Source organism: Triticum dicoccoides, chromosome 3A (assembly GCF_002162155.2).
Source record: "Triticum dicoccoides isolate Atlit2015 ecotype Zavitan chromosome 3A, WEW_v2.0, whole genome shotgun sequence".
In the NCBI taxonomy this organism is placed as follows: Eukaryota; Viridiplantae; Streptophyta; class Magnoliopsida; order Poales; family Poaceae; genus Triticum; species Triticum dicoccoides.
In genome coordinates this window covers 574,057,164-574,073,225 of record NC_041384.1, presented here as the reverse complement: position 1 = coordinate 574,073,225, position 16,062 = coordinate 574,057,164, and positions in this window count along the sequence as shown.

Genomic DNA, 16,062 nt, shown 5'->3' with positions numbered 1-16,062 from the left:
ATATACTTTTTTTGGAAGAAAATATACTTGGGTAAGTTTGATTGACATGGAAATAAAGGTGGACAGTTTTTCTGCAATTTAAGTCACGACAAAAAGGTTAGTACATGTGTAGTTTAAAAGAGGAATACACAGACCAATTCACCATGAATGTTTACAATGAAAAAAGTGAAGGAGGCAGTATCGAAGAAACGACGTTTGTCCATCGCGGAGAAAGGCCATGCGGGTCGCGAGTGGTTAATCTCCAGAGGCAGCGTCCGTAGTGGTGGCGACACGGTTGTTCATGTGCTGAGCCGCGGCTGCAGCTCCAGCGAGCCACGGCGAGCGCGTGGAGGTGGCGACCGGCCACGGGAACAGCTAGACAGCGCGCAACCACATGGGCCGCGGTGTCAGGACCCCGACTCGATGTCACATCGATCTAGCCGGTAACACCTCATATCACTTTGCGGCCTCACGCACGGTATCCTCACGGGTGTCGCCTTACCTTTGCCCGGAACCGTTTGCGCCTTTTGGCTCACGTATATGATAGTGTCGCTAGCATCCATATGATAAAGAGTCCGGGCTGACATGACTAGTCGTAAACCCAAAGTGGCACAGACTTACAGGGACAGGCATCCATGACCCAGCTTCGAACGTGTCGGTCATCAGCAAGTGGGTCCGGGCTGTAGCACTGGGCTAGCAGGACTCCGGTAAACCGGGCTGTAGCGGGCTAACAGGACTCCGGTACTCAAAGCGTGACATTTCCCCAAAGGGACAGACACAGGAACGAAGAAGGACACATGCCGGCCAGCCTAAGTGTTCCAGAGCAGTAGCAAGCTACCATGGCTCAGCGGTAACACTAGGAGACATTTCCCGGTAAGAGAGGCTACTAAAGATAAACAACTAGATAGTCAGATCCCACACATACCAAGCATTTCAATCATACACACAATATGCTCGATATGTGCAAATACAACGAAGCATCACAACATGACTCTACGACACAAGTATTTTATTTAAGGCTCAGGGAGCCATACATAACATACACGAAGGTACGGGTCTCACGACCCAACATACAAGTCATACAGTCATACAAGCCAGCAGCGGAAGTAACTTGTCTGAGTACAGACAACTAGTAAAATAAAAGAGGCTTGGGAAGCCTAGCTATACTACAAGGTCCTTCACAAGCTCAGGGTCACCACCTGGGTCTTTAGCCTACTCGTTGATGTCAACGTCTACATAGAACCCATCAGAAGGGGTTGCAGCGTCTTCTGTAAAAATGTAGATTATAGCAACATGAGTACAAAGGTACTCAGCAAGACTTACATCAGATCCTACATACATGCTTAGTATCAAGAAGGGTTGGTGGAGTTATTGCAGCAAGCCAGCTTTGACTCTTGGCTAGACTATCCTACGATACTTCAACTTGAAATGGTTTTTCGCACACGAGTCCACTACTCACCACTTCAATACACTACCGAGGATCCACCTCCGTCTTCCTACGGAAGAGCCATCCTCGGCACTCACACTTATCTTGAGGCTTTTAACAGTTTCCATTTACTTGTCTATGAACTGTATAGGCAACCAAGTAGTCCTTTACCGCGGACGCGGCTATTCGAATAGATCATGTTAACCCTGCAGGGGTGTACTCCTTCATACACACTCTCACCACTTACCGTCGTTTACACGACATGTACTCGGCAACCTTCAAGCGGAAGCCCAACGTGGGTGTCGGCCACGACCTACCTAATCACCTAAGCCTCCAGTCCAGGTTTATCGCCTATCCAGGTTCCATCCGCAGGGAGTCCGGCCGAGGTTTCCCATACGGCCCCGAACGATGTGAACAGGGTTCCCGAGATACCTAACGGGTATTCGGTACACCGTGCCATGTACCTACCGCATCACAGCCCACCCCTACGGTCAGCGCTGTCCACGGCCTCCAGTAGGCTACAAACACCAGAAACTACTTGCAACTCCTGGACGGAGAACTAGGATGAATAAGAAGCCGAGAGGGTCCATTGGTTTCGGGCCCAATGCATGGTAGTAGCTGATTCTTAAATCACACATACAGATCTCAGTGCTTAAGGTCGGCTTCAATGAAACAACCCACCATGTACTCCTACATGGCCTCTCATCGATACCTTTACCAAATCGTGTTCACCACACCACTCTCATTACCGACATAAACATTTCACTCTAGCCCATCACCCAGATGAACCAGGCCTGACACGACTCTAAGCATAGCAGGCATAGCAAGGTAGGAACAACACATACATATGGCTCAAACAACTCCTACACATGCTAGTGGGTTTCATCTAGTTACTGTGGCAATGACAGGTCATGCAGAGGAAATGGGTTCAACTACCGTAGCACACAGCAGTTTGAAACGCGTTGTCTTAATGCAGTACAAGAGTGCAGGAGCGAGAACATGGGATTGTATCGATATGATCAAATGGTTAGTTGCTTGCCTGATGGTTCGATGCACGGATACGGTTCTTCGTTAGGGTAATCACGGTACTCCTCGGAGGCAGAACCTGTCGCAAAGGACATCGATACACAACATTACCAAACAGTATGCAACAATATGATGCATGCATGAGACATGGCAAAATGAGTGTATTGGGCTAATGCAACTAGGAACAGATGGGTTTGAACTAATTTGAACCATTGATTCAAAGTTCAAACTCATAAGTTGCCATTTAAGGTGTTTTATCTTGTTCTGTGATAATCAGCAGGTTAGCTTGTTTAAACATGCATGAAACCAGTACAGATGGAAAGATTGGATTTTTCTGATCATTTTTCATATATAATTTGTCCAATTTGGAGTTACAGAATAAAAGTTATGAATTTTTGAAGTTTAAATAATATTCTGGAATTTCCTGATTTAATTTAAATCCAGAAATATAATTATTGCGCCAGCATGACGTCAGCATGACGTCAGTGGTCAACTGCGGCTGGCTGAGGTCAAACCTGACGTGTGGGGCCCACACGTCAGTGACAGGGGGGTTAAACAGAGTTAGTTTAATCCTAATTACTAATTAGTGGCGCTGGGGCCCACTGGTCAGTGTCAGGGGGTTAACTAACAGTGGTTAGCGCTAATGATGTCCACCTGGCCGACGGGGCCCACGCGTCAGTGACCCTGGGGGGGTCAAACCCCAGGTCGGACAAGTCAAACCCCACCGGCGACATGACGCCGGCGAGGTCCGAGACGGCGGCGTGATGCGGGATCGCGCTACAGGGCACGGGCGAGGCTGTGCTTGGGCTCGTTGGAGAGCCCTTGCTCCCGCGCGTCGAACGGTGGTGGTGGCCGGGCCTGAGGTGGCCGGAGTCGACGGCGGCGAGCTCGGCTGCGGCTGCCGGAGTTCGGTCGTGCACGGAAACGGGGTTGGAGCTCGAAGGCGAGCGAAGCGAGGCGCTAGGGATGCTCTATGGAGCCTTACGAACTCGTTGGACTCGCCGGGGTGACCAAATGGTCACCGGAGCTGCGTCGACGGCGAGCTCGGCGACGGCGGAGGTTCGGCCGTGGTGGGGAGGAGGCTACGGTGAGGGAACGAGGGGGAGAAAAGGGGGAAACGGTGGCGTAGCTCACCGCGGTTGCAGTGGGCGTCGAAGCGGGCTCGGGGACGCGCTGGAGACGGCGAATCGACGGCGACGGTGGTCGGAGCCCGAAGAGGGGAACGGCGACGTGGCGGCGATGCAGGGCTTCCGGAGACCCGTGGAGCGGTGGGGAGGAAGAGGAGGTCGAGGCGGAGCTCCTGAGCTAGTCGGGGGAGCGAGGGGTGGCCGGACTCGGCTGCTATGGAGAACGGCGGCGACGGTGGTGTTCGGCCGTGTGAGAGAGAGAGCGAGGGAGAGGAGGGGAGAGCCGAGGGCGAGTGAGAGAGAGCAGGGGGGGAGGCGTGGCGTCGTCCAGGGCATCGAGGCAAGGAGGGGAGGGCAGGCAGGCAGGGAGAGAGGTGGCGTGGCGCGGTGGCGCGCGCGCGCGCCGGCCACACTCCCCTCCCTCTGTCGGGACGAAGACGACAGAGGAGGGAGACGGGCTGGGCCGCCTGCTGGCTGGGCCGACCAGCTGGATGGGCTGCACAGTGGAGGAGCCCAGGTAAGCTTCTCCCTTTTATTTTTTTCTGTTTTTCAAATTTCTGACATTTGTTTTGATTTAAATAATATATTAAATCATTTATTTAACTTATGCCAAATTTTTTAGGGGCTAGATATATTATTCCAGAGCTCCTTTATAATTGGCATAATATTTGGACATATATTAATATATATAGAAATATATTTCCAAAGCAAATATTTATGCATTAATTCCAAATGCCCAAAATAAATGTCCATGAGCCACTAAAAATATTGGTTTGATTTTTATCTCTGTCCAATATTTTCAGAGATCAACATGAGCATTTTCTTGAACCCTTTTGGAGAAATTTTTATTTGGGTCATTTTCAAAATGATTCTGAGGGTTTCACAGATCCCCATTTCAAGTTTCTGATGAAAGAGTAAACATGATGCAACACTCTAATGCATGACTAGCTAGGGTGTGACAACTCACCCCCACTCAAAAGAATCTCGTCCCGAGATTTGGGTTCCTCCGGGAAGAAGGCGGGATACTCAAGTCGAAGACGATCCTCCCTTTCCCAGGTTGCTTCATCCTCAGAATGATGAGACCACTGAACTTTGAGGAACTTGATGTTCTGACGTCGGGTGATACGTTCGGCCTGATCGAGGATACGAACGGGGTACTCTCGATATGTAAGATTATCTTGGAGATCAAGCGTTTCGTGGTCCACTTCACGGATAGGATCCGAGAAGCAACGCCTGAGTTGAGAAACGTGGAAGACATCGTGGACTCTGGAGAGATGCGAAGGTAGTTCCAATTGGTAGGCAACTTCCCCTCGTTTGGCAAGAATGCGAAAAGGTCCAATGTAACGAGGAGCCAATTTGCCTTTGATACCGAAACGATGGGTTCCCTTCAGAGGGGTGACCCGAAGATATGCCTTCTCGTCAACCTCGAAAGTCATAGCCTTATGTTTTCGGTCATATTGACTCTTTTGACGAGATTGGGCTGTTTTCAACTTTTCACGAACGATGCGAACTTGTTCTTCTGCTTCCTGAATCATATCCGGGCCAAAGAATTGTCTTTCCCCGGTCTCTGACCAGTTAAGGGGTGTTCGACACCGTCGTCCATAGAGAACTTCAAAAGGGGCTTTACCCAAGCTAGATTGATAGCTGTTGTTGTAAGCGAATTCGGCAAATGGAAGGCACTTCTCCCAGTCCATTCCGAATGAGATAACAGAGGCTCGAAGCATGTCTTCTAGAATCTGGTTGACGCGTTCTACTTGACCACTCGACTGAGGGTGGAAGGCGGTGCTAAAGGAGAGACGGGTTCCCATAGCATTTTGGAAACTTTCCCAAAATCGAGAGGTGAAAAGACTTCCTCGATCCGAGTTAATTTCCAAAGGAACACCATGAAGAGACACTATTCGGGAGATGTATAAGTCTGCCAGCTGACTAGCGGTTATACACTCTCGAACAGGTAGGAAATGGGCTACTTTGGAAAGACGATCGACCACGACGAAAATAGCATTATTCCCTCTCTTGGTCCTGGGAAAACCGGTAATGAAATCCATACCAATTTTATCCCATTTCCATTCAGGAATAGCTAAGGGTTGAAGGGTGCCAGCAGGCCGTTGGTGCTCTGCTTTTACACGACGACAGACGTGGCAATTTGCAATATACTGAGCAATTTCTCTCTTCATCCTAGTCCACCAGAACCTCTGGCGTAGGTCCTGATACATCTTAGTGCTACCGGGATGAATGGTGAGAGGAGATTCATGAGCTTCCTTAAGGATCAAACGCCTCAGGTTTCGCACTTTGGGAACCACTAGTCGATTCCCGAAGTATACGACCCCTTGATCATTAATGGAGAAGCAATTCGCAATTCCTTTCCGAATGTTTCTCTTGATGCGGGAGATTCCCGGATCTACCTTCTGTGCCTTGATAATCTGATCCGTAAGGGTAGGTTTTGCCACCAAGGTGGAAAGAAAACCTTGAGGAACAATGTGAAGGTTAAGCTTCCGAAATTCCTCATGGAGAAGCGGTTGAATTTGTTGTAACATCAGGTTGTTACAATAAGATTTACGACTTAGCGCATCAGCCATGACGTTGGCTTTCCCTGGGGTGTAGGTTATTCCTAAGTCGAAGTCTGTGATCAATTCAACCCAACGTCTTTGCCTGAGAGTCAGATCCGGTTGGGTGAAAATGTACTTCAGACTTTGGTGATCAGTGAATATTTCGCAATGATTACCGAGGAGGTAATGTCGCCAGGTCTTAAGTGCATAGACTACAGCTGCAAGCTCTAGATCATGAGTAGGATAATTCTCCTCATGTGGGTGCAATTGCCGTGAAGCGTAGGCAATTACGTGTCGATCTTGCATGAGAATGCAACCTAGTCCTTGTCGCGAGGCGTCGCAGTAGATAACAAAATCCTTGGAGAAGTCTGGCGGTACCAGTACGGGAGCAGAGGTCAGGCGTCTTTTCAGTTCCTGAAAGCTGTGCTCACATTGTGGAGTCCATTCGAACTTCTTATCTTTCTTGAGGAGTTCGGTTAGAGGTTTGGCAACCTTGGAGAAGTTCTCGACAAAGCGACGACAATAGCTCGCTAAGCCCAGAAAACTCCGAACTTGCTTGACCGATTCAGGTGGAGTCCAATTAAGGACGGCTTGAACTCGCTCAGGGTTAACAGCAATACCTTTACCAGATATTACATGACCCAGATAGGTCACTTCTGACAACCAAAATTCACATTTAGAAAATTTGGCATAAAGGCGATGCTCTCGAAGTTTCTTCAACACTAGCCTTAGATGTTCGGCATGTTCTTCCTCGTTCTTGGAGTAGATGAGTATATCATCGAGGTAAACTACAACGAATTTATCCAAATACTCCATGAAGATTGAGTTCATTAACCGAGAAAAGGTGGCTGGAGCGTTGGTTAAACCGAAGGACATGACGGTGTACTCGTATTGGCCATAACGAGTAACAAAGGCCGTTTTAGGAATGTCCCCGTTTCTGATTTTGATTTGATGGTAGCCCAACCTCAAATCCATCTTGGAGAAGACTGAGGATCCAGCGAGCTGATCATACAGGTCGTTGATCCTGGGAAGTGGATATTTGTTCTTGATTGTGACCAAATTGACAGGTCGGTAATCTACAACCATCCGGTCCGTACCATCCTTCTTCTTGACGAAGAGGACGGGGCAAGCCCACGGAGACGAGCTAGGTCGGATGAAACCCTTTTTCAAGGACTCATCGAGTTGCTTCTTAAGCTCGGCTAGTTCTAGGGGTGCCATCTTATAAGGTCTTCTAGCAATCGGAACGGTTCCTGGAATGAGGTCTATTACAAACTCAACATCCCTGTCAGGTGGAACACCTGGCAATTCCTCTGGGAAGACATCCGGGAAGTCACGGACTACCGGCACGTCCTCAAGGTCTGGCAAAGGGCTGGCGTTAAGAGAATATAATTGTCGCTGGGCTATTCGGGTCAAGACATTGACTATCTTCCCCGAAGGATGGGTGAGTTGAACAGTCCTAGAGAAGCAATCAATTTTGGCTTGATGAGCTGACATCCAGTCCATACCCAAAATGATATTAATATCTGAAGATTTAAGGGCTATCAAAGACGCGAGGAAAACAAGTCTGTCGACTTGGATTTCATTTCCATGGCTTACTCTAGAAGTTTGCCATTTGGATCCCGGAGTTTGAATTACCATAGAGGTTGGCATATCACCGAATGCGACGTTATGCAAGCGAGCATAGTTTTCAGATATAAAAGAATGAGAGGCTCCTGTATCGAAAAGAACAGATGCTGGGTGGCAATTAACGAGAAGCGTACCGAGAACGACGTTGGGATCCTCCTGAGCTTCTTCGGCAGAGATACAGTTGACATGGCCACGTGAAGCGGTGACCGGCTTGGCGTGGAACACTTTCCCTATCGGCTTGCCACGGCCAACAGCTTTAGCAGACTGGTTGGGATTGGTCTGGGGACACTCACGCATATAGTGGCCAGATTCCCCACATTTGAAGCAAGTCACGGAACTGGTACGTGGAGGAGCATTGTTGGTTGGACCCCCATAGGGCTTGGCCGGAGCAGACTGTTGAACAGGGCGAGGCGCTTGGAAAGATGGCCTCGGTGTGAACCTGGGTGGCAGGGCGGTGTTGGGTACCCACACGCGGCGCTTCTGAGGACCAGCACCGGATGAGGAACCCATATCACGGCCATGCTTGCGTGTTGCGTCATAGTCAGCCTGACCAGTTTCAGCACTGATGGCTTTGTTGACAAGTTTCTGAAAAGATGTGCACTCATGCAGACGGAGGTCACGGCGAAGCTCAGGACTAAGGCCCTTACGGAACCTTGCTTGCTTCTTGGCGTCAGTAGAAACTTCCTCAGTTGCATATCGTGCGAGATTACCAAACTCCCTGCTGTAAACATCCACAGAAAGTCGGCCTTGGGTGAAACTGCAAAATTCTTCACGTTTACGGTCCATGAGACCCTCCGGAATGTGATGTTCACGGAAAGCCTCACTGAACTCATCCCAAGTAGTGACATGGCCCGCTGGGCGCATAGCTCCATAATTCTCCCACCATAGACTGGCGGGGCCTTCAAGATGATATGCAGCAAAGGTGACCTTGTCAGCCTCCGCTACCAGCGCGGAACGCAGTTTGTGAGCGATACTGCGAAGCCAGTCATCAGCGTCGAGAGGCTCGACGGAGTGGTGGAACGTGGGTGGATGCAATTTGATAAAATCACTGAGTGACACCACGTTGGTCCTCTGATGGTGTGCTGTATTCTGTTCAATACGCTCCAACAAACGGTTGGTCTCCCGCTTGTTTCTCTCAGCTTCCATCATAACCTCGGCTAGTGAAGGGGGATGAGGCAGATTTGCATCCCTGGCTTCACTGCCTTCGGCCTGCTCTTGAGAAGCAGGGTTAGCGCGCGTGTTGACCATCCTAGGTAAACAAGACAATGATTTAGTCAGGATGATAAAATTCCAACATAGGATACAAAATGTAAGGAATAACTCGGAATGCAAGATGATCATCCGTATGACATGGTAGATACAGAAACTGCTTCTTTTATTCCATCGTCATACACACCATACAGGGTTTAGTACAAGACCAAACAAAGTACTATTACGGTGAGAAAAGGATTACATCTCATCGGAGGCATTCCAAGCTCCTATACATTATTTTTCTACACCTCCGGAAAGAGTACAAACTAGGTCATATCCCACGAGTCACGCGGGACGATAGACGACACAGCTAGTGCGAACTAGTGATACTACCACTAACTCAGACCGATCCGTAGTAGTCCTCGTAAAAGTCACCTCCATAGCCTGGAAGCTCAACATGATCATCCGGAAACAGACGATCTCGCGGAGCTTGTGGACCATAGGGGCTAGGATGAGGTCTTGGACCAACAGACGGTGGCCTGCGGGGACCGCGAGGTGGGGTGATGCCTCCTACATCACGCCAACCCATCACGTCTGGCAGAGCAGATCTCACAGGATAGAGATCGCGCATATCTGAATATCCAGCTTGCACCGCCGGTGCAAACCGAGTCAAAGTAGCCCAGTGGTCAGCACGGGTATTGAAGAGCTCTAACCTCAAGGCCCGATTTTCACGGTCCTTATCCTCGAGCATCTCAGCAGTGGTGCGAGTCCGTGAATCCTCCTGGGTGGGGTCAGCATAGATAGCCTGGAGATACCCTTGTGCTCCCGGAAGTGATCCTGGCATATACCGGAAATCAGAGTCCCGAAATAGCCCAGATCTGACTCGCATAATGGTCATCATAGAGTAGGCGGCGTCCTGCACAGCCATCTCAATAGTAACCCCGAGTCCATAGGAGCAGTGAAGGGGCTCGGTGTATCCAGGATAAGATGGAAATATCCTGACAGTGCAGAGATACTGGCTTTGATTGAAGTCCCGAAATTGCTCCTCGACCGTGTACTCAGGATACCAACGGTATCCAGCCTCAGTCATTACCCTGACCAACTTGGCGGTATGGCCGGGTACATCTAGGCATCGAGTCAGGCGAACCACTTGATTGAGGTCGCGAGTGGCCATCTGAAAGCACAACCATAATGCAAAGGCATTAGAATTTCTAGCAAAATTTCGGCAGCATAACAGCTGTAAATGCTCAAGAAGGATTTGAGACATTTGACAAAGGATTTCGTACACACTCAACATCATCGTATCAAGTTCTGAATCCATTCTAACAACATAATGTGGTAGTAGAACTGAACTAGGCTTGTATCCATCAAACTTATAAGGTACTACTGATTAGTAACACGTGATCCTGATAGAGAGTATAGATCCTAATTCCTTAACCCCCGGTGGAAGAATGGACTGACTCAAATCAGAATGTCATAAGATAAAGAAGTAAAAAGAGCCTTACGTTCCAACCCACAAACAATTCCCCTACATATAACTAAAGAATTTCTAGACTCAACATCGACCAGTTTGGCTTGGAGAACCTACAGGCAGTCCGGCTCTGATGCCAATGCTGTCAGGACCCCGACTCGATGTCACATCGATCTAGCCGGTAACACCTCATATCACTTTGCGGCCTCACGCACGGTATCCCCACGGGTGTCGCCTTACCTTTGCCCGGGACCGTTTGCGCCTTTTGGCTCACGTATATGATAGTGTCGCTAGCATCCATATGATAAAGAGCCCGGGCTGACATGACTAGTCGTAAACCCAAAGTGGCACAGACTTACAGGGACAGGCATCCATGACCCAGCTTCGAACGTGTCGGTCATCAGCAAGTGGGTCCGGGCTGTAGCACTGGGCTAGCAGGACTCCGGTAAACCGGGCTGTAGCGGGCTAACAGGACTCCGGTACTCAAAGCGTGACATTTCCCCAAAGGGACAGACACATGAACGAAGAAGGACACATGCCGGCCAGCCTAAGTATTCCAGAGCAGTAGCAAGCTACCATGGCTCAGCGGTAACACTAGGAGACATTTCCCGGTAAGAGAGGCTACTAAAGATAAACAACTAGATAGTCAGATCCCACACATACCAAGCATTTCAATCATACACACAATATGCTCGATATGTGCAAATACAACGAAGCATCACAACATGAATCTACGACACAAGTACTTTATTTAAGGCTCAGGGAGCCATACATAACATACACGAAGGTACGGGTCTCACGACCCAACATACAATTCATACAGTCATACAAGCCAGCAGCGGAAGTAACTTGTCTGAGTACAGACAACTAGTAAAATAAAAGAGGCTTGGGAAGCCTAGCTATACTACAAGGTCCTTCACAAGCTCAGGGTCACCACCTGGGTCTTTAGCCTACTCGTTGATGTCAACGTCTACATAGAACCCATCAGAAGGGGTTGCAGCGTCTTCTGTAAAAATGTAGATTATAGCAACATGAGTACAAAGGTACTCAGCAAGACTTACATCAGATCCTACATACATGCTTAGTATCAAGAAGGGTTGGTGGAGTTATTGCAGCAAGCCAGCTTTGACTCTTGGCTAGACTATCCTACGATACTTCAACTTGAAATGGTTTTTCGCACACGAGTCCACTACTCACCACTTCAATACACTACCGAGGATCCACCTCCGTCTTCCTACGGAAGAGCCATCCTCGGCACTCACACTTATCTTGAGGCTTTTAACAGTTTCCATTTACTTGTCTATGAACTGTATAGGCAACCAAGTAGTCCTTTACCGCGGACGCGGCTATTCGAATAGATCATGTTAACCCTGCAGGGGTGTACTCCTTCATACACGCTCTCACCACTTACCGTCGTTTACACGACATGTACTCGGCAACCTTCAAGCGGAAGCCCAACGTGGGTGTCGGCCACGACCTACCTAATCACCTAAGCTTCCAGTCCAGGTTTATCGCCTATCCAGGTTCCATCCGCAGGGAGTCCGGCTGAGGTTTCCCATACGGCCCCGAACGATGTGAACAGGGTTCCCGAGATACCTAACGGGTATTCGGTACACCGTGCCACGTACCTACCGCATCACAGCCCACCCCTACGGTCAGCGCTGTCCACGGCCTCCAGTAGGCTACAAACACCAGAAACTACTTGCAACTCCTGGACGGAGAACTAGGGTGAATAAGAAGCCGAGAGGGTCCATTGGTTTCGGGCCCAATGCATGGTAGTAGCTGATTCTTAAATCACACATACAGATCTCAGTGCTTAAGGTCGGCTTCAATGAAACAACCCACCATGTACTCCTACATGGCCTCTCATCGATACCTTTTACCAAATCGTGTTCACCACACCACTCTCATTACCGACATAAACATTTCACTCTAGCCCATCACCCAGATGAACCAGGCCTGACACGACTCTAAGCATAGCAGGCATAGCAAGGTAGGAACAACACATACATATGGCTCAAACAACTCCTACACATGCTAGTGGGTTTCATCTAGTTACTGTGGCAATGACAGGTCATGCAGAGGAAATGGGTTCAACTACCGTAGCACACAGCAGTTTGAAACGCGTTGTCTTAATGCAGTACAAGAGTGCAGGAGCGAGAACATGGGATTGTATCGATATGATCAAATGGTTGGTTGCTTGCCTGATGGTTCGATGCACGGATACGGTTCTTCGTTAGGGTAATCACGGTACTCCTCGGAGGCAGAACCTGTCGCAAAGGACATCGATACACAACATTACCAAACAGTATGCAACAATATGATGCATGCATGAGACATGGCAAAATGAGTGTATTGGGCTAATGCAACTAGGAACAGATGGGTTTGAACTAATTTGAACCATTGATTCAAAGTTCAAACTCATAAGTTGCCATTTAAGGTGTTTTATCTTGTTCTGTGATAATCAGCAGGTTAGCTTGTTTAAACATGCATGAAACCAGTACAGATGGAAAGATTGGATTTTTCTGATCATTTTTTATATATAATTTGTCCAATTTGGAGTTACAGAATAAAAGTTATGAATTTTTGAAGTTTAAATAATATTCTGGAATTTCCTGATTTAATTTAAATCCAGAAATATAATTATTGCGCCAGCATGACGTCAGCATGACGTCAGTGGTCAACTGCGGCTGGCTGAGGTCAAACCTGACGTGTGGGGCCCACACGTCAGTGACAGGGGGGTTAAACAGAGTTAGTTTAATCCTAATTACTAATTAGTGGCGCTGGGGCCCACTGGTCAGTGTCAGGGGGTTAACTAACAGTGGTTAGCGCTAATGATGTCCACCTGGCCGACGGGGCCCACGCGTCAGTGACCCTGGGGGGGTCAAACCCCAGGTCGGACAAGTCAAACCCCACCGGCGACATGACGCCGGCGAGGTCCGAGACGGCGGCGTGATGCGGGATCGCGCTACAGGGCACGGGCGAGGCTGTGCTTGGGCTCGTTGGAGAGCCCTTTCTCCCGCGCGTCGAACGGTGGTGGTGGCCGGGCCTGAGGTGGCCGGAGTCGACGGCGGCGAGCTCGGCTGCGGCCGCCGGAGTTCGGTCGTGCACGGAAACGGGGTTGGAGCTCGAAGGCGAGCGAAGCGAGGCGCTAGGGATGCTCTATGGAGCCTTACGAACTCGTTGGACTCGCCGGGGTGACCAAATGGTCACCGGAGCTGCGTCGACGGCGAGCTCGGCGAAGGCGGAGGTTCGGCCGTGGTGGGGAGGAGGCTACGGTGAGGGAACGAGGGGGAGAAAAGGGGGAAACGGTGGCGTAGCTCACCGCGGTTGCAGTGGGCGTCGAAGCGGTCTCGGGGACGCGCTGGAGACGGCGAATCGACGACGACGGTGGTCGGAGCCCGAAGAGGGGAACGGCGACGTGGCGGCGATGCAGGGCTTCCGGAGACCCGTGGAGCGGTGGGGAGGAAGAGGAGGTCGAGGCGGAGCTCCTGAGCTAGTCGGGGGAGCGAGGGGTGGCCGGAGTCGGCTGCTATGGCGAACGGCGGCGACGGTGGTGTTCGGCCGTGTGAGAGAGAGAGCGAGGGAGAGGAGGGGAGAGCCGAGGGCGAGTGAGAGAGAGCAGGGGGGGAGGCGTGGCGTCGTCCAGGGCATCGAGGCAAGGAGGGGAGGGCAGGCAGGCAGGGAGAGAGGTGGCGTGGCGCGGTGGCGCGCGCGCGCCGGCCACACTCCCCTCCCTCTGTCGGGACGAAGACGACAGAGGAGGGAGACGGGCTGGGCCACCTGCTGGCTGGGCCGGCCAGCTGGATGGACTGCACAGTGGAGGAGCCCAGGTAAGCTTCTCCCTTTTATTTTTTTCTGTTTTTCAAATTTCTGACATTTGTTTTGATTTAAATAATATATTAAATCATTTATTTAACTTATGCCAAATTTTTCAGGGGCTAGATATATTATTCCAGAGCTCCTTTATAATTGACATAATATTTGGACATATATTAATATATATAGAAATATATTTCCAAAGCAAATATTTATGCATTAATTCCAAATGCCCAAAATAAATGTCCATGAGCCACTAAAAATATTGGTTTGATTTTTATCTCTGTCCAATATTTTCAGAGATCAACATGAGCATTTTCTTGGACCCTTTTGAAGAAATTTTTATTTGGGTCATTTTCAAAATGATTCTGAGGGTTTCACAGATCCCCATTTTAAGTTTCTGATGAAAGAGTAATCATGATGCAACACTCTAATGCATGACTAGCTAGGGTGTGACACGCGGCTTCGCGCGTTGGAGGCGTCCAGGCTTGGGACGGCCAGGCGCCCAGGCATGGTCGCGGCTTCACACATTGGTTATAGGCGACTGGGCGCTGCGATAGCAAGACGACACAATGCGGCACACATCAACTTGGCCGTGCGGCGCTGCAAGCCTGAGCTGAGGCGGCAAGGGCTGACAACCGAGACAAAAGGGATGACGAACGGGCAACATGGTGACTGACGCGAGGCGGCGTTCATGCGCTGCACGCTTCGGGAGACCATTAGTGCCGGTGGTGTCCGGCGCCAACAGCATCCGGCCGGACGCACGTCATGATCAGCACGTACCTCCCTCCGTGGACCTTGTGGGCGGTCCACCGCCAGGCCAGCATCGCTGGGGATCCCAACCATGGTGAAGACGATGCAGGAGGCCGCGACCACTGATGCCGGTGAGTTCCAGTGGCAATCAGAGCCTCCACCTTGGCATACGCAGTAGCCGAACCAGGCATAGCGACACTCTCACCATCGCTGCCCCCCTCAAGTTGGATGCGGCTGGTGTGCGGGATCACATGCTTGACTCGCCGCCGCTGGTTAAGTTCTTCGACTCCAGCGACTGCCGACTCGCAAGCCAGGGGCACGGCCGTATGGCCGGAGGGCCACTTTCTCGTGCCCTTCTCAGTATTCGCTGACGAGCTCTCAGTCGCCGCCGCACTCCTCCGGTACATGCAGCTCCGCGCGTGATTGCTGTATTGGAACTGGTTCATTAGACGTAGTCGCCATGGCAGGGCAAATGAGCTCCATGGTTGTCGACGCTGCGCCTACAAGAGGAGGAGGGCACCGCCGGGAGGAAGGAGGGGCAGGTGAGAGGAGGCTCCTCCGTGGTGGGGTGGTCGTTGATAACGGAATGTGACGTCAATTGAACCGGACGAAGAGGCCTAGAATCGGGAAAGAAAATGCAACACCATGAATGAAAGCTGCAGCGGAGGAAGTTGAGCTTTATAGGACCATAAAGCGGTGGGGTATTTTACCTGATCCTTCCAGAGGGAACCACTATAGCGGCGCCGAGAAATCTCGAGTGCCAACGAATTAAGCCGCACCGACTATTATCATCACATGCAAAACCGCATGCAACCACGTGGGCACATCACGTGTCCATCCCAAACATGCATCAATGATCAATCAATCCCACCAGATTTGGTCACGTGAGCATGCACATCCAGTCAGAGAACGTCAAGGAAGACGTTGAGAAATTGGCTATGGATCGTGCATGCAAACCAATGGGAACGGGCGATCGTGTGCGCACATGCAGCCAATAGCAAACTGAAACAGAAATCTCACCCACAATTGCTAACTGCACATGGATGTGTACCACGCCAGGTCCCCCAATAAAGCACGTGGCATATTCCTATTGGTCAG